Raw genomic sequence first — 26,453 nt, forward strand, 5'->3', positions numbered from 1 at the left:
GGCAAAATCTGAAACCATTATTATTATTGTTGTTGTTGTTGTTGTTGTTGTTATTCATACTTGGAACCCGCGATTGAAACAAACTGGTGAGTTTTCTCCAAATTTGCTCTTCTTTTACCATTTGCGTCTTCTGAAGTTGTAACTATATTTTTGCGGATGTATCGAGGTTTCCACTGAAAAATTTTTGCTGCTGAAATGCCTGTTCCGGTTATACATTCTCAATCGAATTTTCCCACAAGATGGCCAGCAGGAGAGTGGTCGTAGGAGAAAATGTTTAAATAAGGGAGTAGTCGTTGGAGAAAATGCATTAAGTTCCTCATACTTAAACGACCCCAGATATACCAGTTAACCCTGTCAGTTGTTATTATCATTATTATTATTATTATTATTATTTTATTATTATTATTATTATTATTATTATTATTATTATTATTATTATTAAGGCGAATTGTCAGAATTATTAGAGCGCACAAAATACCTCGTGGTTGTTAGTTCCAGCTCTTTACATTCTATAACCATATCTCTCAGAGATATATAAATGTATATCATTTGATTATGACATTAGTGAGGGTAGTTGAAGTGGCTATAATACATGCGAATGTAAGGAGTGGCAAAATTGTAGAGGGCACACGAGGACTGTGAAGAAAGGATAAGGACTACAGAGTAAAAATGAAAGGTAGTGAGGGCGAAGAAAGATAGAAAGAAATGTAGGAGGTTAGAGAGAAGGAACAGGAAAGACTAGAAAAAAAAAGGGGAATAAAAAGAAGAAAAATTGTGTACGAAATGAAGTGAGGTTTGAAGGAATAAGTAAAGGTGAAAAAAGAAAACAATAAAAGAGGAGAAAGAATGAATGAAAGGAAGCTAGGCATGAAAGAAACAACATTTTAACAGAAAAGAAATAGAGTGAGTAGAAAATGAGAAAAAGAGATAGACACAGATGGGAAGACGAACAGTGTAAACTGTGACGGATTTAGCTACATCAAAATACTGCATTCATTGATGGTGAAGTGAAAGAGAGAGTCTGGAAGTGAGGTCAGTTAACATAGGAAAGGGGAAGGGAGGGAGTTGATTTGTTGAAGAAAAGCAGACTTTAAACAGAGAGGGAAATGTGGGGGTGATAGATAATATATAAGGTGTGTGTGTGGGGTGGGATAAAGGATAAAGCGGACGTATGAGGAGCTGGCACTGTAGGGGTAAGGTGGAGTATGCAGATAACTACAGTAAAAAGTATTTAGGGAATAAATAGATAAATAAATAGGTTTGTTAAAATTAGAAGCAAATATTCTACAAAAGAATAAATAAATAAGTAGTTAGGTCAAAATTGATGACGAAAATTAATGGTATTTCGGTGTGAGCACGAGTCCATTTTATCAAAGCCCTTTATGTGACCTGTGTTCTATTTTATCAACTCCAGAAGAGGAGAAAGCAAAGTTTAACACCAGAGGGATCCGAAATTAGATGATAAAAAACCAGGGCGTTATATTCGGCGTTTCAACGATTAAACCGTAACGAAATAAGAAAATTAATAATAAATACTGGCTTCAAATTTTGGCACAAGACCAACATGTTCGGAGCGAGAACAGGGAATTAAGGCGACTACATCGACCCCCAGCGTTCAGCCGGTACTTTTTTTATCGACCACGAAAGGATGAAAGGCAAAGTAGTGGCATTTGGTGGCATTTGAACTCAGAACTGGAATCGATTTTTGTAATTTTTTTCAAGACTTATACACGCCCTGATACCGTCGGTATCTACATATCAAATTTGAGCGCAATCGGATGGAGGATGCCCAAGATCCTAGAAGACATACACAGAGACAGACAGAACGGATTTATATATATAGGAGCAGGAGTGGGTGTGTTGTAAGTAGCTTGCTAACCACTCAGCCACTCCTGCGCCTATATATATATGTGTGTGTGTGTGTGTTTGTGTGTCTGTGTTTGTCCCCCTAACCATCGTTTGACAACAGATGCTTGTGTGTTTACGTCCCCTTCGCTTAGCGGTTCGGCAAGAGAGTCCAATAGAATAAGTACTAGGCTTACAAAGAATAAGTCCTGGGGTCGATTTGCTCGACGAAAGGCGGTGCTCCAGCATGGCCGCAGTCAAATGACTGAAACAAATAAAAGGATAAAATAATATATATGTGTGCGTATGTGTGTGTGTAGTATATGCTACACACCCATACAAACATACATAACATACATAAACACACGCATATATATACACATATATACATGCCAGTTTTGTGTATGTTATGTATCCATGTACGTCAGTCGACATACATCAGAATTGTTGATCTCCCAATTTCAGTATATAGATAGTGTGGTACTTAATGCAAACATACTAGCTTGATTTCAAATGTTAGCACATAGCCAGAAGTTTTGGGAGAGGGGCTAAGTCGACTAGATCAACTCAAGTTGCTCGACTAGTACATTTGAACTCGGCGGCATTTGAACTCAGAGCTTAGAGGCAGACGATATGCCGCTAAGTATTTTACTCAGCATGCTAACGATGATGCCAGCTCGCCGCCTTAATCTCAACTTAAATATACTACAAAATTCTGTTGTGTCTGGGGAGAGTCATTTTCTTTTTGTGCCTATTAATTTTTCTTTTTTTTTTTTTGTATGTAAGAATATGGATATAAAAATAAACAGATCAACATACAGACGGATAGATACATAGGTTATAAGAACAGACAAGCACACATACGCAAATGGAGACTGAAACACATGGCCATATATACACACACACACTTTACTCCACACAAGGACACATATGGAGACACGGATCCACACATATAGAGATGTACATCCATCCATACATACAAACATGGTACATAGTTGCATAACACATGCACGCACAAGGAGACAGAAGTGCATACATATACAAACACACGCTCACACACACACACGGACATGCAAGCACATGAATATGAGATGCACACACATACATACATATATACATATGCATACACACACATATATACATACACACATGCATACATACATACGTACATGCATGCATGCATAGGTACACATACGCACATTAAACCACACACATGCGCACAAACAAACAAAAAGGAACGCAGTGTAAATAACGGACAGAGTCAAGACTATTGAAAAGGTTGCAAGACGCAACGAAAATTTTAGGAAAATAAAAATAAGAAATACGTGGAAATTTTACCGGTGAGAGTGTTAAGTTATAAGGCACAAGAAAGAAAATGACTCTCCCCAGACACAACAGAATGTGCTTCAACACACGAACTCACATAAAGAATCTTGCAAACCAAATCCCCAAAACGAAGTATACTACAACAGTTTTAAACTTTGCTTATTTTCACGCATCTTAGACATCAGCCAGTTCGAGCCAAGTTCTGAACTGAGCTTATAGAAATCTGATTCAGTACGAATATTTGCAATTCAGCATGCCATATCTAGAGCTTTATGCCAACCACACTAATGCACTTCTTCTCCTTCTTCTTATTCTTCTTCTTTCTTTCTTTTCTTCTTCCCTCTCTTTCAATTCGTTTTATCAACTCATATACTGTTGTCATATCTAAACGGATTACCGCTGAAAAATAATTCGACATTAAATCAAATTCTGTTAATTATACAGACTTTGCCTACATGATATTTATCGCGCTCACTCCAAAAGATGGACACATGCATATCAATGTTATTAATAACGATGAAGCTCACAGCTTGACGATGGCTCTAAACGGCGAAACCTCAGAATTTCTCTATTCTATGAAAAATAATCCATATCCTAGATTTATATTGAGTATTTCATCAGATAACATTTGATTGTCTTCATATACAAATATATTATATATATATATATATATATATATATATATATATATATATATATATATATATATATATATATATATGAATGTATATATGTATGTACATATATAAATGTATATACACACAGCCACACGCTTATCTGCAAGTCTTTGCGGTCCAAATCAGAGGTGCAATCTATGTGGGTGTCTTTTCAGAACATCGACTGGTTTAAAAAGCCACATCAGACACCATGATGGTGATAAGGTGTAGATACAGGAGGCGTGTGTGGTGTGACAGGTACACACAGCACCACTCACACGTACACACATATATGAATTTAACTGTTTGATGTAAATGAGACTTGTAACTTACAATCACATTTGTGTATAATATTGAAGGTTAGTGTGGGATCAATAGGATGCCGAAAGGAAAATTAACAGGTGTTGAATACGCGAAGTTTGTACTTGTACACAACTGTAAACTCTACGTCTTCACTGGGCCGGAAGGGTCGCTGATAATATTACATGCACATACATCTAACCATAAGGGTTTTGGCAATCACGTTAATTAATATCAGATACCAAATATGTCAAGTAGAGAGTAAATTAATTCATTCAATGATGACTCTTACGCTACTGTAATGTTGCAAACTTGGTGTGTGTGTGTGTGTGTGTGTGTGTGTGTGTGTGGTGTGTGTGTGTGTGTATGTGTGTGTGTGTGTGTGTGTATGTGTGCGTGTGTGTGCATGATCAAGCTTCAGAGCAATCTCTGTCCATCAAATTGAATTTATAAGTTCATCCAATGGTTGCAGGAGATAACATTCATGTGAGGAGCCCTAAGGATGTATGTATAATCGTTAGCGCTTTCATGCTTTTCGCAGGCTCCAATCTTTAAACTTCTCGTATAGACGGCGCCATTGTCTTCTAGGGTATTTGTAGATCAAAATAAACTCTTTATTATGCTTCTGATCTATATTTAGCAAACACTTACAAGATAGGTATATAGGGAAACATTGACAATATATATATATATATATATATATATATATATATATATATATATATATATATATATATATAATAACTCTACGTTCAGATCCCACAGTAATCAACTTTGTACACACACAAATATTATATGTATATATATATATGTATATATATATATATATATATATATATATATATATATATATATATTATATATATATATATATATATGTCCTTAGTCGAAAGACACCTGTTATTATTATTATTATATTATTATTATTATTATTATTATTATTATTATTATTATTATTATTATTATTGTCCATTTTTTTCCGTGCTTGTTTTTGTGTACATTTGCTGCTTTCTTCCAAGGAATCTAACGCTCTTAGCTTAGGTAGCGTAGTCAGACCCATATATATATATATTATATATATATATATATAGCGTGTGTGTGTGTATATGTGTGTGTGTGTACGAAGTTGAGTCCGGCGTTATTTGAACTCAGAATGTAAAGAACCAGAAGAAATAGAACAAAGTAATTTGTCCGACCTTTTAGTCTGCCACCCAGGATCACTGTCTTAATAAATCCGTTCCCTCTTTGGTACAAGGGCAGCAGATTTTAAGGGTGGAGGAGTCAATTGCATTGACCCAACTACTCAACAGGTACTTAATTTATCGACCTCCAAAAAGTGAAAGGCAAAGTCGATCACGATGGAATTTGGACTCAGAACGTAATGGTGGATGAAATGCCGCTATGTATGTTGTCCGGTGTGCTAACGATTCTGCGAGCTTGCCGTCTTGATAATATCTTAATAAAACATAGTTTTAATGAAATGTTGAAGAGATACGATCTTGGATGAGTGGATTGTCATTATGCTGACAAAATTGATTCCTTTTTTGTTCTGAAAGAAAATCATTCCGTATCTTTTTGACCATTCTTTTAACAATTCTTTGACCATCTTTTGCGAAACATTAAAAACGTCTATGACAATATCCCGATCGACATTATTCGTTATAAAAATGAATGTAATAAGTACGATGAAAAATTTCCGAGTTTTTGTGTAGCCTACAGATCGCAAATATTTTGGATGATATTCTGAAATGTGAGTTGAGTCGTATATCTTGTAACATTATTACATCCTTGTGCCAAGCTGTTGAATGAATGGAGATTTGCATCATCTCTTTGCTTTTTGAACCCCAAGATTATTCTAAAAAATAGCATTATGAATAGAATCATGGTATCTGCTCTCAAAAATGTCTCTCTACAAAGTTGCATACGATTGATTCTTGAAGGGATGCTCTCGGACAAACAGTTAAAACAGACAACCTTCAGCTTATTGGTACGTATATGTGAAATGTGAGTGTGTGTGTGTGTGTGTATGTGTGTGTGTGTGTGTGTGTGTGTGTGTGAGAGAGAGAGAGAGAGAGGAGAGAGAGAGAGAAAGAGAGAGATGCATACAATGGCTGGCCGAAACCCAAAAAGGTAAACACAATGAAAAATTCAGTGAAGGCCTGTGTCAGCGGGGGTGATAAGCTCTCTGAACACCTGCTGCAAGAGTCACCCATTGTTGCCACATCTGTGCAAAAGAGTGTTGGTGTGTCTCTAGTAGGAATGAAAGTCACATCCATGCTGTTCGTGTTGAAGAGGATAATCAAACAATGGCATTAATCAAAGTCGAGTTGCAGCCATCAAGTGTAAGTGCTTCTGAACACGTTTATATCTATTAGGCACTTTAATTTTAATGCACAGATGGAATACTTTATAAACATGTTTGTGTGTATGCTCGTATTTGAGCTTGGTGCATATGCTCTAATTCTTCTATTTGGAAGATATAGAAAATATAGTTGTAGTTGCTGTTTAGGGCCAAAGTAGCTTAAATTGATTAAAATAGTAGAAGCTATGCCAGCTGTGACCATTCCAGTTTTCGCAGTAAAACCGCATCTGGAATTGCGTTGTTAGAGATTAATGTTGCACATAAATTCGTCTCATTATCCATTTGAGTTCCCTTACTTGAGTTCCCTTGTAGACGACTGAAATCCGTCTACAATTGTCCCTTGTCTAGAAGATCAAACTTCCCTTCTAAGAATGTAAATCAACCTCAAGATTACTTTCTGACAATATCTCTTTGTCTTTAAGAGATGCTAATAATTTCAAGTAGGTGTTTTCAGTTTCCTTTCCGACTGAGACTTCCAATTAATTAATTAATTAGTTAATTTAGAATCACCTGCATATGGCATAAAAATATCGCCTGTTTAACTTAATTATCAAATTGTATACCATTGGTTTATTTGAGTTATTTTATCTAGTTCAAATTTTCAATTAAATATTGTTAAGCATGACCCCCCTCTCAATAAAATAGACATATGATTTTGAGGAGATTTAGCTGCTATTTGTTGCTTATAATTTCTCACATTGGCTCTGCGAATCTAGCAGACAATAATTCTTTAGTTAATTGGTTTGTTTCATCCATCAGAGTTAAGACCAGAGAGAAGCATTGCATTCAAAAGGTTGTGTTTCGGACCTCAATTCACATGAGACATTTGAGAATCTAACAAAGCTATACTGCATGTTGTTAACAGCAATTAATTTCAAGAAAACGTCAGATGCAAACATAAATAAAATAAATATAAATAAATAAAAGAAGCAGGTAATATGGTAATTATGCTGTCTAGACGAATACTCATTATTCTGGTCGTCTTTCGTCCAGTCCGTTGAATTGCTTGATTAAAGATAGTCAGGTTCTTTAAATCAAGATACTCCAGGAGTTTATATGGACATATTTTGTTGGATTCTGTTTTTCTTTATATTATTTTATCGTTTTGTTTTTGTTTTAATGGCTGAGTCAGAAAAGAATAACTAGTGTTTTTAACACTTTCCACGACCTCTGAAACGTGAAAGAAGGTGGGGAGGAAGTTATCCTCAATCCGGAATCGTATTCCGAAAACTTACAGGACAGTGGACACTGCTAAATGCATCCAGTACTCAGGAGTTGCGTTAAACCGGTGGACTGATTAGATCTTTCATCCAAGAAGGTAGCTTCTGAAACATACACCCAAGCGATAGAAGTGCGATAGAACGCGAGGCAATTTAAACTCACTGTTTTGTTATCTATTCTAAACGTTGAGGCCTACTTAGAACTGTATGAATCTAAATTGAATTATTGATATTTTTTAATGCCCCTTCATAAGGGCTCCGAGATTGGTGTGTAGAAGAGAGGACCTTGCCTGAATGCTTGCAACCGAGGGAGCTCCATTAAAGGCATCCAAAGTGTGAAGCCTGTCATTCAATTAGCCCATGGTGGGATTTAAATTCAGGAATCAAAGAACTGCAATAATTACTAGAATAATTAAATGCTTTGTGAGAACATTTGGTTGAGGTAAACTGTATGGAAGTGCATCGCATATGGATATTTGTATTTGTCATCCCACCACTTGGCAACCAGTGTTAGTTTGTTGGCATCCCCTTAATTTGGCAGTTCGGCATATGAGACCGAGAGAATAAATACCAGACTTAAAAAAATAAGCATAAGTATTCGATTTGTTCACCTAAAACCTTTCCAGGCGGTGCCCCAGTATGGCCGATGTCCAATGACTGAAACGATTAAAAAAAGATAGATAGATAGATAGATAGATAGATAGATAGATAGATAGAGATAGATAGATAGATAGATAGATAGATAGTGGTAAATTGGGTGAGATATGATGCCATCTTCCTACACATGCGTGTAGACCGTCTCAGTTCCTGGTTGGTACGCCTAGAGTACAGATGCGCTCATCGGACTTTCGTTTTCAGGCAAAATGACTGAATGCATCGAGCTGAGACCATAAAGCCATGTCCCATCATCAGTGCTGATGATATTCACGATGTGTGGGTTGTTGTGTGCATAGAGATCCCCCCACGCTGTTTTGCTACTTCTGTTTCGTTAGCACCTTGGGGGCGAATTTCGCTGACGCCCTCCGATTATGTAAGAGTAGGAATATAAACAATGTGCTCGAGAACAGTTAAAGAGGGTACTCAAAGTGTACATTCTTTAGCGTCTGTTGAAAAGAAATGCACCCAGTTCTCGGTAAACTATTTCAGTATTAATATGCTAATTTTACAATATGAATTATTGTCGTCGGGTCTTGTACGTCGGTTTACGAGTATAAGAGAGAATTCATGTAGAGACTTTTGCGCTGATATTGTTTTCACTGCCGTTAAGAACATACGAAATACATAAGTATCGGACAAACAGTTTTGAAATTTAAAGTAATGTCGAAACATTGATTTAAAAAAAAAATGTTTGCATGGATTTCTTTTAAGCCTCACCTTGCGAATCCGTTATTATGTTTTTCTAAAAATGGAAGATCCGTTTTCCAACTTTTAATTTCTGAATATCAGCTTCAGGTTCGGCATACTATTTACTTTTTGGTTAAAATGAATTTAATTCATTTTTTTTTTATTAAATCTCGTCTCTGTTCTTTTCCCCGTGTTTGTAATAAATACTTTTTCGAGTAAATATGAGATATGGAAGCATATGATGTTTAGCCTCCAAAAATCTTTCAGATAATAATAGAAAAATTAATTGATCGACAACTGCAGATCTATCAATCTGTCAATCTATCTATACACACACACACTCATATATATATATAATATATATATATTATATATATATATATTATATATATATATATATATATATATATATATATATATATATGTATATAATATATATATATATATATATATATATATATATATGTATATATATTATATATGTATATATATATATATATATATATATAATATATATATATATATATATGTATATATATATATATGTATATATATATATGTATATATGTATATATATATATATATATATATATATATATATATATATATATATATATATGTATATATATATATATATGTATATATATATATACTGTTTGTATGTGAGGAGTACGAATATATCTTAGTTGTATTTGTAATTAAATGTGTATCATTAATAAAACTGAAAATAAGCTAAAAGCATATTAAATTTCCAGAAAGTGAAAATGCAAATGCTTTCAAGTGGAAATAAAATAAATCTATGCTCTTCAAATTTAATTGAAAAACATTATTTCTATACAAAAAAGGCAAAAAAAATTGTATTACATCAGCAAATCTACTATCGGCAATCAATTGCTGATTAAATTTTTTAAATCCTTAAATTTAAAAAGGAATAAAATTAAAAGCAATTTTCTTATCGTTGAAGATAAAGTCATAAAACGCCGAATTCCGTTTAAAAAGCATAATAATAAGAAAAAAATGTATACTATTGCGTATATTTTTCTTTTTTCTAAAAGAGATATATTTCTGATGTTATTTTTATTGTTGATATACATTGCACTCATCGTAAAGTAGAAGAAATAATATAATGGATATATTTTTGTACTCACTTGTTAGTTCATTTCTAAAAGTGTTTGCAACAGTGACTGAGGAGAAATATATTTTTGAAGGAAATGGAACTGAGGTAATTAGAAGGCGAACCATGTCAATAACAGAATGAAGCGGTACTTTGAAATAAGATTTTTATAAAGAGATGGGTAGAGAAGAAAGAAACATAAGCTAACTCGCTCATCTCTCTGTTTTCTCGTCTCTCTTCTTTTCCCCGTGTTTGTTATAAATACTTTTTCTAGTAAATATGAGATATGGAAGCATATGATGTTTAGCCTCCAAAAATCTTTCAGATAACAATAGAAAAAAAAAATCAAAAGCGAGGGCAAAGGTATACCACAACATCATTCAATCTGGCTGTTTTACCAACTATGTCGAATATACAGATGGTTCACCCTGAGACTATGAAGAAAAGTGTTGAGCTTCAACTGTGAGCTTCAAATTGTACAATATTCAAATAACATAGAGTACCGGGAAAGATAAGATTCTTATACTCTGCCGAAGAAATATCATGGGAAAACGATTTTCACCTTTGTCCATCGAATCTAAAACTATTTCAATCAAGAAAAGAAGGTCGGATTTTAAAAAATTTCGAGCGCTCTCTGAAAAGATTTTTTTTAGTAGAAAATGATAAACAAGTAATAATTATTTGGACACCAGGGCATACAGATATTAAGGGAAGTAGGAAAGTAGATGGGTTAGAATCAAGAGATAAATTATCGAATTTTAATCTCCCGTTATTTCAGCCAAAACTATCAACGTATAAAATCTACCAGATAGTGAATAAGGTTCGATTGACTTCTATGTTGTCGCATATCAGTTCGATGAAGACTTCTGTATCTGATACGGTAATATACGATGTGGGAGCAAATTAACTGCTATTTTGTGCACTTTGTGTATCTACCATGCAGAGACCTCTTTGTTAAGTTGTAAACAGCATTGGTATTATAGTGGATTGGCAACTGTGGTAGTGGCATCAGAAAGGTGAAAGTGAAGCTACATACAACCTGTCAGTCGGATGGTTGTTATAACGTATATCCGTGAAATCATAGAATATTTAAGGGTCAGATAAACGATAGATTTCCTGTTGATATGATGCCAGATTATCAATGATGGCGTTTCCACGTGATCTGGTTAATATTCCTGTCTGTTAAATCGAGTTAGGTAATGTAGTGTTGTGTAGAGAAGCATAATGAACCAACGGCAGTGATAACGATACACATGAGTCACGACTAAGGTACTGCAATCAGTTATTTCACCTTTATTTATAACCAGTTGTTGAGTAAAGTTTTCCAGCTAGTCAGTTGCTTTATTTTGGTATGTAATCTGGAATGAATGATTACATAGCAACAACATCATCGCCATCATTATCACTCCACCATGCCCCGCCACCAACAATAACAACAATTGCATGGCGCTTCCCCCTCAAAAACAACAAGCTACAACTCAATCGCCATCATTCCCCACACTTCTAACACCTGAAGAAACAACATCCCCATCACAGCCATCATTAACATCACCATTTCTACCACCGACAATACCACCATAGGCACTAAGTCACAGACAATATAAAACATGAACTTCTGTTAGATTTTTCTCTATTCTTAATGATATGGGGCGCCAACTTTGAGATGTTATTAGAATATATCACTTGTTATTATGATATTATTATGATACAGTCTAAATATCTATCTATCTATCTATCTATCTATCTATCTATCTATCTATCTATCTATCTATCTATCTATCTATCTATCTATCTATCTATCTATCTATCTATCTATCCATCTATCTATCTATCCATCTATCTATCTATCTATCTATCTATCTATCTATCTATCTATCTATCTATATCTATATATATATATATATAGCTGTCTGTCTGTCTATCTGTCAGTGAGTCTGTCAGTCTGTTTATCTATCTATCTATCTATCTATCTATCTATCTATCTATCTATCTATCTATCTGTTTATAGCTATCTAGCAATAGACAGATAAATGGACATACATACATACATACATACAAACATACATACATGCATACATACATACATACATACATAAATACATACATACATAAATACATACATACATACATATATACGTATGTATGTATGTATGTATGTATGTATGTATGTATGTATGTATGTATGTATGTATGTATGTATGTATGTATGTATGAATGCATGTTTGAAAAGGTAGATAGATAGATAGACAGACAGATAGATAGATAGATAGATAGATAGATAGATAGATAGATAGATAGATAGATAGATAGATAGATAGATAGATAGATAGATAGATAGATAGATAGATAGATGGGTTCAAAATGAGCGACGAAATGCCAACACAGAAAGCAAAGTGAAAACGTGTGCTGATTTGTTTCACAGTAAATGAGATGTATGAAAGTTAAAGTGTTTTGATCTTTCGTGTTGAAGCTCTTCTTCAGACAGATAATAGGAAAGTTGTAGATGAAGGAAAGCAAAAAAGTGAGTAGCGTAGAAATATGCGTTCGCCCGTGTCAATTCACAGTCTAAAAGAGGAAGCTATACTGATAATGCTCAGTAAATTTGTCAGGTAAGTGTTGCCTGCTCTACCCAATATATAGGCAGCTAAAGACGAAGCATTTTAAACAGTAAGATTGGTGGAAGTGCTGGTGAAGGAGTCGCTTATACTGGGGAAAAATTTATGGTGGAGTCCGGTGAGGAATACGGTAGAGAGACGAGTAAGGTGTGGAAGCCGTAGTCAGCGCAAGGAAGGGACTTAGGTTGGGTGCGAGGGGTAGGGAAGAAAATACAGACGAATAAGACACGTCGATACAAGTGCAGAAGATATAGGAAGGTGCGGTCGGATGGGAGGATTTAGAATGAGTTTAGGATAGTGTGCTGGAGGAAAAGGATGGAGGACTGTTAGGTGAAAAGTAAAGGAATGCTTGGGGAGGACGTGGAAAGAAATTGGAGGTGCATTTGACTTCACAGTTGCGAGTGAAAATGTCTTAGATTAGGGTGAGAGCATATCGCATCGAATAAATTGTTGGACCCTGTACTGAGATTGTGATTGCTGCTACAGAGACTGCGGAGGAGATAGAATTGAGTAGGAGTGGAAGCAGATGAAATTAGCAGAAGGGGCAGTTAGTGACTTTGGGAAAAGTTAAAAGTGGTGAGGGGGATTGCGATGTGATATATTGTGGCAGATATGTCGAGAAAGGGAATTATTTATTATATTGTTTGACTTCACTTTCTGAAATTTTAAAATTAAGAGAAAAATTTTCGAATTTGTTATATTGATATAATTTTTCACGCTGAATCTGATGTTGTTATTCACTTGTTCCAGAAAAAAAAACTTTTTAGAAATATGTTACAAAAGTTTAAGGTTTGATAATCTTTACCTAATCAGAAAACAGAATTCGGAAGTTCGCATTTTGTGCCTGATGACAACATTACGACAACTGATGACAACATAACGACGACAAAACATTCAACGACGGAATATTTAATAAGTCTTAATGATTAAAGTCATGTGAAATGTTGGAACAGGCGTGTAAAAAATGAAAATTTAGCAAAAATAAATTACCAAAAAAGAAAGAAAAATAAACTGGAACTGAACGTTAAACTGCGATGAAGAAAACAAACAAACTGAAGTTCAATTGGTTAACAATACATATTTTGTGGCGAGTATGTTAAATTACTAAACAGCAAACTGTAGTTCAGTTCATGTTACGATCAAACTGCTGGAAAAGGCAGCCATATTTCTTCATAAAACGAAGATTATTGTAATGTCATAAAACTAGATTATAGTAATCCTATATAATTCTAAAACTGTGGGGGATTCAGGATTAGAATGCTCCTTTTGATCAGAGGTGTGCCCGACCACTGCATCCTCCTCGGTTTTCAGTTTCTCTATCATATACGAAAGGTTACACGAGTGGACAACAGACGGGTAAGCAGAGTACACAAGTTGGCTTGTCACTATGGAAACAGGCATCACTATGACTGTGGCTTTCGATTGGTTAAAATTACCCCAAATTTGCAAACTTTAAAAGCAGCTATTTTTACTTTTATCTAAGGCAAAAATGAATTTCACTTCCATAATTGGTATACAAAACTACATCAATACAGCAAATTTGAAATCAGTTGGAACAAGATTAAAGGAATTGAAAAGTGAAAGCAAAAAAAAAAAAAAAAGATCCTGTATGAGAAATAGAAGTGGTGAATTCCTAAGAAGGAGGAAAGAAATGAAGATGTTGAAATATTCTCGGATATGAGGTTGGTAATTGTGATCAAATCTGGGCTTCAGCATAACCTACAAAAAGATTAGCAAAATTGGATCAAATTCTAGTGTCCATAATCTCCCCCATTGATCTGTCGCTAAAAGTCGTCTTCAAACGAGAAACAGATGAGATTGAATACAAATTCAGCAAAAGTCAATAAGGTAGCAGTACTATAAAGCAATAGTTGAAAAATATTTGAATGTGGGAAGGTAGTACTGTGAGGAATGACGATATGTGGAGAATATTTAAGGTGCATAAGAATCGGAAGGGAACGGAGAGGAGGAGTTGAAGAACTCGAAGACATAATTTGTGTCATGGCAGTAAGAAGGGAGGGAAGCTGATGGGGTGAGAGAATGAGGTAACGGTATTTTGATATGAAGTCTCTGGTGCAATTATAAAATAAGACGATAAGGTGGCAAGAGTAGTTAGGTTTGTGGATTTGGAGAAGATGGGTGCAGGATATGTGTATAATGAGGTTGATGGCGGCGGGGACGAAGGAAGAGGAGATAAGATGGTGGACGGTGACGAATACGAATTTCTGATAGTGGAGAGCAGGATCGGGGTAGGGACGACAGAGTTTGGAGTTGTGAATCTGTCGGCGTGCCACTGCTTGTCGAGGTCAGTGTAACAAACGTGCACTTCAGTCAGTCAGTTTGATTCTGAGCTTATCTTGACTACACACAAACGCGTGCGCATGCGCATCAATGGTATTTTTGGTGTAAATCCTAGGTATGCAATAATGACTAAGATATATAAATGAATGCAATTAACAAATCAGATTTTCGTATCAGTTCTTATAAGAGCCAGCAGAGAAGAGGATACATACGTTATACACATTTTCACTCACAAAACAATTTTCAATACACAAAAGTTAACACACTATATATGTAATTGAAAATTTTGAGAATAAAATATATTCACAAATAAATGGTAGCGTATTAACTTTAGTGTCGAAATTACTAATTAGATTATCCTGTTATCCAGTTATCACCAATCTCTTTTAATCGATTCAATACTAATCAAGAAACGGGGACGTTTTCAACGTTTGAATATACATATGTCGACGCTTGAACTAAAAATGCATGCAAAAAGGTCAACTGATATCAATACAGCAGCGAGCTGGCAGAAACGTTAGCAAGCCGGGCGAAATGCCTAGCCGTATTTCGTCTGCCGTTACGTTCTGAGTTCAAATCCCGCACTGGGGTCGATGTAATCGGCTTAATCCGTTTGACTGTCCTTGTTTGTCCTCTCAGTGTTTAGCCCTTTGTGAGTAGTAAAGAAATAAGTATTTCGTCTGACGCTACGTTTTGAGTTCAAATTCCACCGAGGTCGACTTTGCTTTCATCCTTTTAGGATCGATAAATTAAATACCTATTTCTTTACTACCCACAAGGGGCTAAATACAGAGAGGACAAACGGATTAAGTCGATTATATCGACCCCAGTGCGTAACTGGTACTTATTTAATCGACCCCGAAAGGATGAAAGGCAAAGTCAACCTCGGCGGAATTTGAACTCAGAACGTAACAGCAGACGAAATACGGCTACGCATTTAGCCCGGCGTGCTAACGTTTCTGCCAGCTCGCCGCCTAAATCGATAAATTAAATACCAGTTGCGTACTGGGGTCGACTGGGCCATCCTCCAAAATTTTCAGGTCTTGTGCCTAGAGTAGAAAAGAATCGTTAGCACGCCGGGAAAAATGCTTGCGCCCGTCGCTACGTGCTCAGTTCAAATTCCACCGAGGTCAACTTTGCCTTTCATCCTTTCGGGGTCGACAAATTAAGTAGCAGTTGCGTACTGGTGTCGATCTAACCGACTGGCCCCCTCCCCGAAAATGTTAGGCCCTGTGCCTATAGTAGAAAGGGTAACAATATCTAAAAGTGTACATGTGTATTAACACACACACAAAGCTGTGCGTTACTTTACACATGGTTGCTTTATTTATACAAATATCTGACGAACAAAGATGAAAGAAATGATGTTCAATAATTTATTTTCTCTGGTAGAAAATTTTCATGAATCTGAAGATACCAATATTTTGAATAAAATATAATGTTCTAAAAGAAACATTTTTTCTACCTCATTAATATTTTTAGTATGAATTTCATACGCCTTATTCGAATTGATTGATTTGAATTTGATCTGAATAATAAAAGCTCAAACAACTCAAATCATAGTTCAATTTTTCATGTTTTAATTTGATATTCGTTTATTAACTTTGACATCAAATAGGTGTGTGTGTGTGTGTGTGTGTGCGTGTGTGAGTGTGTGTGTGTGCATGCGTGTGTACTGTACTTCAAATATCTGGGCTTTGCCTTCAATATTGCATGCGTTGGCTTAAGTTTTAGCAGTCGCTCCTGATACAACCATATATACGTATGCATAAATCTGGTCTGTATGTGTGTGCTAGTGTGTGCGCGCGCGCGAGCGCGTGTGTGACTGAGTAAGTATTGGTTCAATGAAGAGGTATTTTGGAAAATAAAATCAACGTAATATATTCTAAATATTATGTGGGCACGATCATGTTTCTAGCAGCCAGACGTACATAGAAGTATATCGACACGGGTTGCTTTCGTCAGTGAATATTGAGACTATGAAGAAGATATTTCCTGTTTATAAGATCGTGAGGGGCGAACAGGTGATATATGAAAACATCAGAGATGTCCTGATCATAAATATACCTGATTTTCTTTGCAAGTCTTTACAAGTGTATTCAAGTTAACGAAATTAATATCAAAAGTGGAATTATAATTAGCTTTTAGAAATGTGTTGTTTTAGTAATTATATGTGCTGTATCGAACTTTCGATGTACGATGTAAGGGGATAATAATAACGTCCTTACAAATTGTTCTACCCAAGATACTGGTGATAACCCTCGACAATACACAACTCTCAGTTTTACCCTGCTGTGAAGACTCTATGCACATGTTCATTTATATTGTGGCACAGTCCATTAGGAGCCAACCAATAGGAGTGTTCTACTTCCACACAACAATATGAATATATACTCAGTAATTACAACCAAAATATTTTGCTCAAAGCGATCTGGAGAATGCTCAATATTAGTATAAAATATCCTGTTTAGAATAACAACATAAATAATTATTTCTAAAACGAACAGATACACGAAATAAAATCAAACTTCATATTGAAATAATTACATAATGCATTCTATATATTCACTGACAATGAATGTGTTCATAGCAGAACACATTTATGGAAACTTGAAGTTTTCATTAGCGGGATTTTGCAGTTAATATGCGGTGTTTCTTTATCAGTATTTTGCTTGATTTTATTTTCAAATGTCACTTTTTCTGTTTTTAGATATCTCCCTATTATATTATTGCCCTAATTTTCTCTGAACCCTCTCTCAATCTTTTTGTACAAAAACAAAAGATGTTTATTTTATATTTGCGAAGCAATTATTCCTATAATTACTGTATGTATGTACATATGTATTTATGCATGTATGTATGTATGCATGTATGTATGTATAATGTCCATGGTGTGTTGGACGGTGTAGAGGATGAGATAAGCCGGAAGGAGAGGGCTGTGACGTTAACTGTCAAGGGGTTTGACCGGAACAGGAAGGATGAGAGAGGAAGTGAGGGAAGGAAGACTAGGAGTGCTCACGACGAACGGACGTAAGGCGAGGGGTGAGAAGGATGGGTACTAGCAGCTACTATCGCTAGGTGCGTGGGCTGGGCGCAAGTTTTGGATTGAGTACAGGTGGACGGCAAAACAACGAAAAGGTAGGCGAATTGATTCTTATTTCCCCGCATTACATTTCCCTCGCACAACAGACTGTATCGGAACCATATCGGCGAGAGAGAGAGAGAAGAGAGAAAGAGAGAGAGAGGAGAGAAAGAGAGAGAGAGAGTGAGAAAGAGAGAGAGAGTGAGTGAGAGAGAGAAAGAGACAGAGAGAGGTATTGTTTGAGGAATGGGGGTAAGTATTGTAAAACGATTTGTGTTAGAGGTTGCAGCTTTAAAAGAATTCTTGAATATATTTACAAATGATCACCCCTGATATTAGCGCACATTATACATGTAAATAAAAAGTTTCAGAGGAATTTCAGTTTTTAACACGGATTTCTTTATGGCTGAACAGTTCATAAATTTCTTCAAAACTCGGTCATTCCATTTCAATATAAACAAATTACTGTATAATTAGAACTATGAATTCTATAAAGCTAAGGGTATAAAGCGACAGATTCAGTTTGTGACGAGAGTGGGAGTAGTAGCAAATGTCTGACGAAGAAAGACCGAGAGTGAGAGGTAGAAATGTGTAGGAGTAAAAGCAATGTCAGGCGAGCGAAAATGAAAACGAATATTGTTAGAATATTGCATGTGTAATATGTTTTAAATAATTATTTACTAAAACCACAAATCCGAACAAGAAAAGCAACAAATATTTGCACAGGCAAACATTTTCAAACATTTTAATATCAACGACTTATTCTATATCGTTGGAAAATAACAGTTTGGAATTGATTATACACCATAATCTAGAGAAGTATATCATGTTTTCAAAACTTGGACCATATATTAAGTGAAACGAACGTTAGTTGATTCTATGTTTAATGTTTTCCAAATAACTGTTTTGTGTAACGACAAAATGGCGGAAACGGAGCACGGAAAGTAAAAACGGCAAGTGAAGTAGCAGCTGCAAGACATGCAAGTGTCCATCGCAGGAAACGGTCTTTGTTGTAAGAAAATTAATATGGACGCGAGACCAGAGGAAGAAATGAGATTCTAAGTAAACGTATGGAAATACTAAATGCATTGCAATAAGTACTGGGAAGGAGAAAATAGAGAGAGAATTGTTCACAGAAGAGGAAATTCATCACAAGAGATAAAAGAATAGAGAATAGCAAAACAGATTTTCTGAAAGAACAGGGCATTTATCACTGCAAGAAATAGAGGAAAGGAGAATGGATAAAATAAGAATTAGAGCAAAGAAGAAACAATTATTAGAAAACGACATGGAAGAAAAACTAGGATAGAAAGAAAAAGAAAGAAGTGAGATAGAAAGGGGAAGAGGGAAGAATTGTAGACAGAAGTGACAAAGAAACTGATCAAGCAGCTTTATTGCATCGACAAAATACTGCTGGGAAAAGAAGACTGTTAAGAGTAAAATCTACATCTCCAATCACGCGGAAGTTTCATCTATTGAAACCAAGATTCGACCTCATAACTTACAGCGGAATAAATGGTATCTGTCAGTTCTGCACCTCAGTGGAATATTTATCACACGAATATCTTCTATATATAGAGGAATAAAGGGCGCAAGTGTCTACATTCAGATTATTCCAAAAGGCCAAAAAACAAAGGAAAAAGATGGGAGGTTGCAAAATATGAGATCGTATCTCACAAAGAAAATAAGAAGCAAGATAAATAATAATACAATTTAAGAAAGTGAAGACCATTATTATAGTGAAATGAAATCTGTGCCATTTTTGTGATATTTTCAGTTTTTTGCTAGAATATTTCACTTTTGGGAAATTTAACAACTGTTGTCATAAGGGCAAAACTATGCTAAAGAATCAGCCGAATTTCCTGGAGTATACAAGAGTAAACGGTTTTTACTGCATAGGCAAGTTTATAATTGGGCGTCTTTTCTACACGCATAGAGTTAACTCTATGTAGTTGACTCCAAACAAGCAAAGAATCAATCAAACAAATGACATTAGAATAAATATGTGTAAATAGTGGTTGTTTAGATGAGTCGGTTAAAATCTTAATTCATTCAAAAATGGCTCATAAGTAAAAGTGTATAAAATGAGTGAAAAGTGGAGAAAACTATAATGCATGATAGTTATTTACCTGCAGCAAATACTGTATTTAAGAATGAAGAGAATTCAGACAGATGATATTAGTGAACAACAGTTGAAGAAGTAGTCATGATATTTAGAATAAAGATTGAGAATTACCACATGGAAACGATTTTCATCTTATTCTCAGCTATGATAATACTCCAGTGGTGAATTTTGTAAATATACATAGTCCAAAGTTAGAATCCAATGACATATACTTAAACTACTCATTTAATGAACCTGGTTGTTAAGCAAATAATCATATAAAAAAGGAAATAAAAAAAAACATCCACGTAATTAAATTATTTTTACAACATAAGGTGGCATAGACTAGCTGTCTGGCATCATGACAATCCAATTTAGAATGGAAAAAATTTCAGCAGTTGTCTGTAAATTCCTGTCTTGAATTTGAGGTAAATAGCTTGAACAGTATATGTTCATAGCAAAGACCCTTTAAAGTTAAGAAGAATAAACGGTTCACTGACGATTTAGAAACATTCTCTGTGTATACGAGCGCGTTTGTGTGAACGTGGACAAACTTTAAACTCTGAAGATGCGACTGCGAGTTTCGATTATGTTACACTTCTGCTGAGGACATAACTCATGTGGTCAGCAGCTGCCGAAATATATCATCAAGATGCTACCTTCCACTACAACATGATGTGCAGCTACAATTATAAACAGTGTCATCTGCAGAAAAGACTGCCCTGGGATAAGTATAAAGAACACCTCTCCTATGGAATACATAAATACGTCTCAACACATGGAATATTGGTGGAATATTCCCAGTCTCATCAAAAGCCCGTTCTAGAAAACGAACTCAAAAATTTATGATAGTGGACTTAACACCCTAGCCACTAGGTTATGCGTCTTCACATGCATACACACACATACACATGTCCTCGCATACGTGGCGAACATGGAACAAAGAACACTTTGTTATAGAGTATAATTGTATTTAATTGGCCGGTGTCTTGTGTCGGTGTTGTACGTCCCATGAATGCTCGATCCAAAATGTGAATAATGTTAGTCTGAACTGAGAAATTTTCAAATTCAACATGGAGACGGCACCTAATTGTTTCATTGGAGAACAAAGAACATAACAGTTGGATGAAAAAAGCGATAGTTCATAACTGAAAATGTTCACAGGATAATGTAGAGATCGATGTATTTTAAGAGGAATAATTGTTCTTGAATTGGTTGTCAGAACTAAAATTTAGAATAAATTTTAGCCTATTTCAGAGACTGTATAGCTTCTGTTGATTCAGCTAGTCTGCAACTCCAAATAATCTACGAGGATACACAATTTGTTCAGAGTGAAGAGGGAAGAGCTACCTCCCTGTAAATTTGTTGAAAGTTGGATGAGAGTGAAAACTATGGCCCGAGTGAGTTGGCCAACACTGAACATGTACCTACAGATTAAAGGAGAACAAAAAATAATCAGTGTAACCTTGGTATATGGAGTTTCCAGGTATAACCCTCGGAAGTTTCACTGTTAAACTTTTATTGTTACTGTTATTTTTCTCTTTACACGCTCTTTCATGGAATCCCACATTTTATCATCCTGTAACGTCCTCGATCTTCATGTAAACCCTTAGTGGTTGATAAGGAATTTATTATTATTATTATTATTATTATTATTATTATTCACTGATGACCTCCCCCTCCAATGAAAAGGCTTAATGTGCGGAAGAGTTCTATAAAACTCACGCGTGCTTTTCAATAATATTTGTAAAACAAACATAACAGAGTGCAGAAAAGAAAACAAGAAAGATTTATTCTTCTTCTCCATGTTTTCTACATGCAAATAGATTCGAAATTTATGAGGAACGCATCTAAAAGAAAATTGGCAAACAACAAAACAACATAGTTCTCAAAAGAAAACAAACAAAAATATAATAGCATTTCAATTAAGGGCAATTATTATTCCTGTTATTGATATTATTATTATTATTATTATTATTATTATTATTATTATTATTATTATTATTATTATAATCATCATCATCATCATAATCATCATCATCATCATCATCATCATCATTATCATTATTATTATTATTATTATTATTATTATTATTATATCTTCTATAGTTTTTGCAAGTTTCTACTGATCCACCTGGTACATCTTCGTGTTTCTCAGGTATTGTATTATTGTAGCTTCTTGCTTTTGTGGGAGTTCGAAGAGTATAGACCCTTCCTGTTAATGAGCTGCATCGGTTTATCTTGTAACAGGGATGAACTTTTTTCTTGTATTATATTCGTGTTTGTTCATGTGCGTGTGTGATGTGTGTAATGTGCGTTGTGTTGTTGTATTGGGCATTAATCTTGTTGAGCATATTTTGTGAGAGTTGTGTGGTTTATTTTTATAAGTGCTCATTGTATAGCTGTGTTTATATACGAAGATTATTCAATTAAGCTGTTCTGTTGAATCAGTAATGTCTTGCACAAGATTTGGGCTGTTTCCACAAGTGTTAGTTTTGGAGCGTGTGAAGTATCGAGCCATGGTTTTTCCATAGTTTTATCTCACCTAATGCTCACATTATTATTGATTATTATTATTGTTGAGCATGAACAAAATTAAAACAATATTTTAAAAGTCCAAAATCCCACTTTGAATTCCTCGAGGGGAAATATTGTCAGCAACAACAAAAACAACAACAAAAATAATAAGACTCAAGCTCTTTGCTTAACGAAAACATTTCTGTTATTCTGCACAGCAACGGCTACTTTACTAGTATAGTTTACAAGATAGAATATTTGCACGTAGATCACTTCTCAGAGAAAGATTTAATGGAGAAAGCACGCTACGAAGAACAGTATCCTTCTATTGACGACTGTATAGATGAACGAGTAAAGAAAACTTTGTTTAACTTTGTCTCATAAAAACATGGAGGGCTTTTCAAATACTCTCAAAAAAGGATAGCTTAATGAAAGGCAGTCATACGCGCGAGAAAAAAATTCTAAAGACTTCTGAAGAGTCGTTTTCTGGACAAGACTTTTGAGGCACTAACCCAGAGTGTCACTTCGTTGCATCCTCAGCTTTAAAAGCAACACGCGCGCGCGCATAGTGTATTCTGAGCCATCCCTACACCGAGTTAGAACATTTCACTTCATGCACTGCCGAAAGCTGCATGCAGTCGTACTTTGAAGCTCTCAAAAAAATCTACTATAGTTGTTTACTACACTTCTCACTTGAGCTGCTATGACATTTTCAGGTAGGAACGTAATTGCTTTTGTCACGTCGTGCTACCATGCAGCGCTTATTTCGACTAATCTGATAGTTGTGCGTAAATAACAATGATAGTCATAATAATGGTTTCAAATTTTGCCACAAGAGCAGCAATTTGGGAGGAGGGGAGGAGGGGATGAGTCGATTAAATCGATCCCAATTAAATCAACACCAAAGTCAACCGCCGATGTCGATTTTGCCTTTCATCCTTTCGGGTAGACCCTCTCCTATGCAGCTGGTAGTTAATTTGTCGATATCAAATAGATGAAAGGCAAAGGTAGCCTCTGCGGTATTAGAAATGAGAACATAAAGCCGGAAGAAATTCTGCAAAGCATTTTGTCCGGCAAACGATTCAGCCAACTCACAGCCGAATAATAATAATAATAATAATAGTAATAGTAATAATAATCATAATAACAATAACAACAACAACAACAACAATAACAATGATGATAATAATAACAACAACAACAACAACAACAACAACAACAACAATGATAATAATAATAATAATAATAATAATAATAATAATAATAATAATAAGAAGAAGAAGAAGAAGAAGAAGAAGAAGAAGAAGAAGAATGGTTTCAAATTTTGGCACAAGGCCAGCAACGTAGGGACGGGGAGTAAGTCGGTTACACCGGCTCCACTGTTGAACTAGTACTTATTTTATCGACTCCAAAAAGATGAAAGGCAAAATTGAACTCAGAACATAAAGGCGGACGAAATGCTGCTAATCATTTTGCACGGAGTGCTAATGATTCTGTTGGATCGCCGCCTAATAATAATGAAAATAATGATGATGATGATAATGATGGATTCTCTGGTCGAAGACGACGTATGAGTCTTCAGTTTTTTCCGAACGACCTGCACAAATGATTTGTTTAAAAGGATCAAATGTATGTGCCGCACATTAGCTCACTCCATCCGTCAAATCAACTTTGCTTGAATAGGTGCACAGTGTACCACGTTTCAGGTGTCGAAGTGATCACAGAGCAACGTGAGATGGAGTGTTTTGCTCAGGAACGCAACCCATCACTCGGTCTAGGAACTGAAACCACGATGTCGCGATCGTTAGCGCAACACTTTAACCACTAGGCCATGGTTGTGATGCATGTGCTTGGTGTGCCCTTATCAGACAGGTAATGACGATGGGTATACTGGGATTTGTATATTTTACCCTAGTGTCACTTTGATGGAATGCACTGCTCACTCACTCATTAATAATAATAATGATAATAATAATAATAATAATAATAATAATAATAATAATAATAATAGTAATAATAATAATAATAATAATAATAATAATAATGATAATAATAATAATGATAATGATGATAATAATTATAATTATAATGATGACGATGATGATGATGATGATGATGTGATGATGCTGATAATGATTATAATAATAATAGTTAATAAAGACAGCAGACAGACAGAGTGATAGATAGACAGACAGATAGATAGATAGATAGATAGATAGATAGAGAGAGAGAGAGAGAGAGAGAGAGAGAGAGAGAGAGAGGAGAGAGAGAGAGAGAGGGTGGAGATAATTAAGAGGCTGAAACAAGAAAGGAAATTAAGATAGAAATATGTGAACACATACCTGCAAGGTCAGCGACGGCCATATTAGACAGAAGCATGTTGGTGATGTTACGCAGTTTCCGTGTAAGACCAATCAATAAGAGAATTGATATATTGCCAATGATTGAGATAACAAAGACAATTGTATAAAGACTGACAAGTGCTATATCATTCCAATCAAATAGCATTGCCATATCGTCTGCATAATCTTGAAACAAATCAGTGAAATTGCCCAGTGATCCGTTATACAGATCAAACATCATTTCATCTATATCAGATACTGATGCCATCTTGGTGGTTTTTTTTTGTTTTTGTTTTCTTTAAGTCTGTTGGTTTGATATTTTTATTTCTATTTCGTTGATGGTAATGATGTTGGTATTAGTGATGACTTTGAAGATGAAGGGTAAGAGGAGAAGGATACTATCAAAATCATGTTCCAAAAGCGCAGCAATTATACCTATATTAAAAATAGCTACACACACACACATATATATGTATACACGCACATACAAACATGTTCATATGTATGTGTATGTATATATATATATATATATATTATATATATATATATATATATATATATGTATGTATATATATATATATGTATGTATGTATGTATGTATGTATGTATGTATGTATGTATGTATGTACGTATTTGATAATGAAAAGTTACATTGACAGCAGATGCTGCTCTGTCAAGATCGAAACAAGACTTTCTCGGTGTAGACAGATCAAAGTTTACGGGAGACTAACGGACGCCATATTTACAAGTGTTAAATAATTGCAAGGGACACAAAATATTAGTTCTTCATCTCAGCCAGAAGACAACCCATGAGATTGGCGATGATATTTCAGCATAAATCACCCTGTTGTGTGATCTGAAACAATATGGAGTGTTGTTTGTTGCATACGGATGCTTCTTCGAGCGTGTTCGTTTATTTGTTTGTAGGTGTGTGTTGAAACAGCAGAAGTAGGCGGTGTATATAGACTTCCAGGAAACACATACATTTGTTTGTAGGTGAAGCCGTATAGTTTTTTCATCTCCTTCATGTTGATATTCTTCCTACATTTCCTTCAAAAATATTTTTTGCAAAATCTTTTCTTATTTACTTTCAGAGTCTCCAAGCTTTTAGAGTACTTCCATCCATATTAATAGATATCTTCAACAATCTCTGCATCATTGTTCTGAAATATAAAACAGAATGTCTGTGATCAAATATATATGTGTGTATGCCTGTGTGAGTGTGTTTAGTGTACGTATATATGTATATATGTATGTATGTATGTATGTATGTATGTATGTATGTATGTATGTATGTATGTATGTATGTATGTATGTACGTATAT

The 26,453-nt window shown here is 35.0% G+C and overlaps 1 pseudogene; it reads right to left on the minus strand.

The window, feature by feature from the left end:
- The window catches only part of LOC115215801, a 55,263-nt pseudogene extending 29,617 nt beyond the window's left edge, over positions 1 to 25,646 (minus strand).
- Between the last annotated feature and the right edge of the window lie 807 nt (positions 25,647 to 26,453).

The sequence above is a fragment of the Octopus sinensis genome, linkage group LG9 (genome assembly GCF_006345805.1).
Source record: "Octopus sinensis linkage group LG9, ASM634580v1, whole genome shotgun sequence".
Lineage (NCBI taxonomy): Eukaryota > Metazoa > Mollusca > Cephalopoda > Octopoda > Octopodidae > Octopus > Octopus sinensis.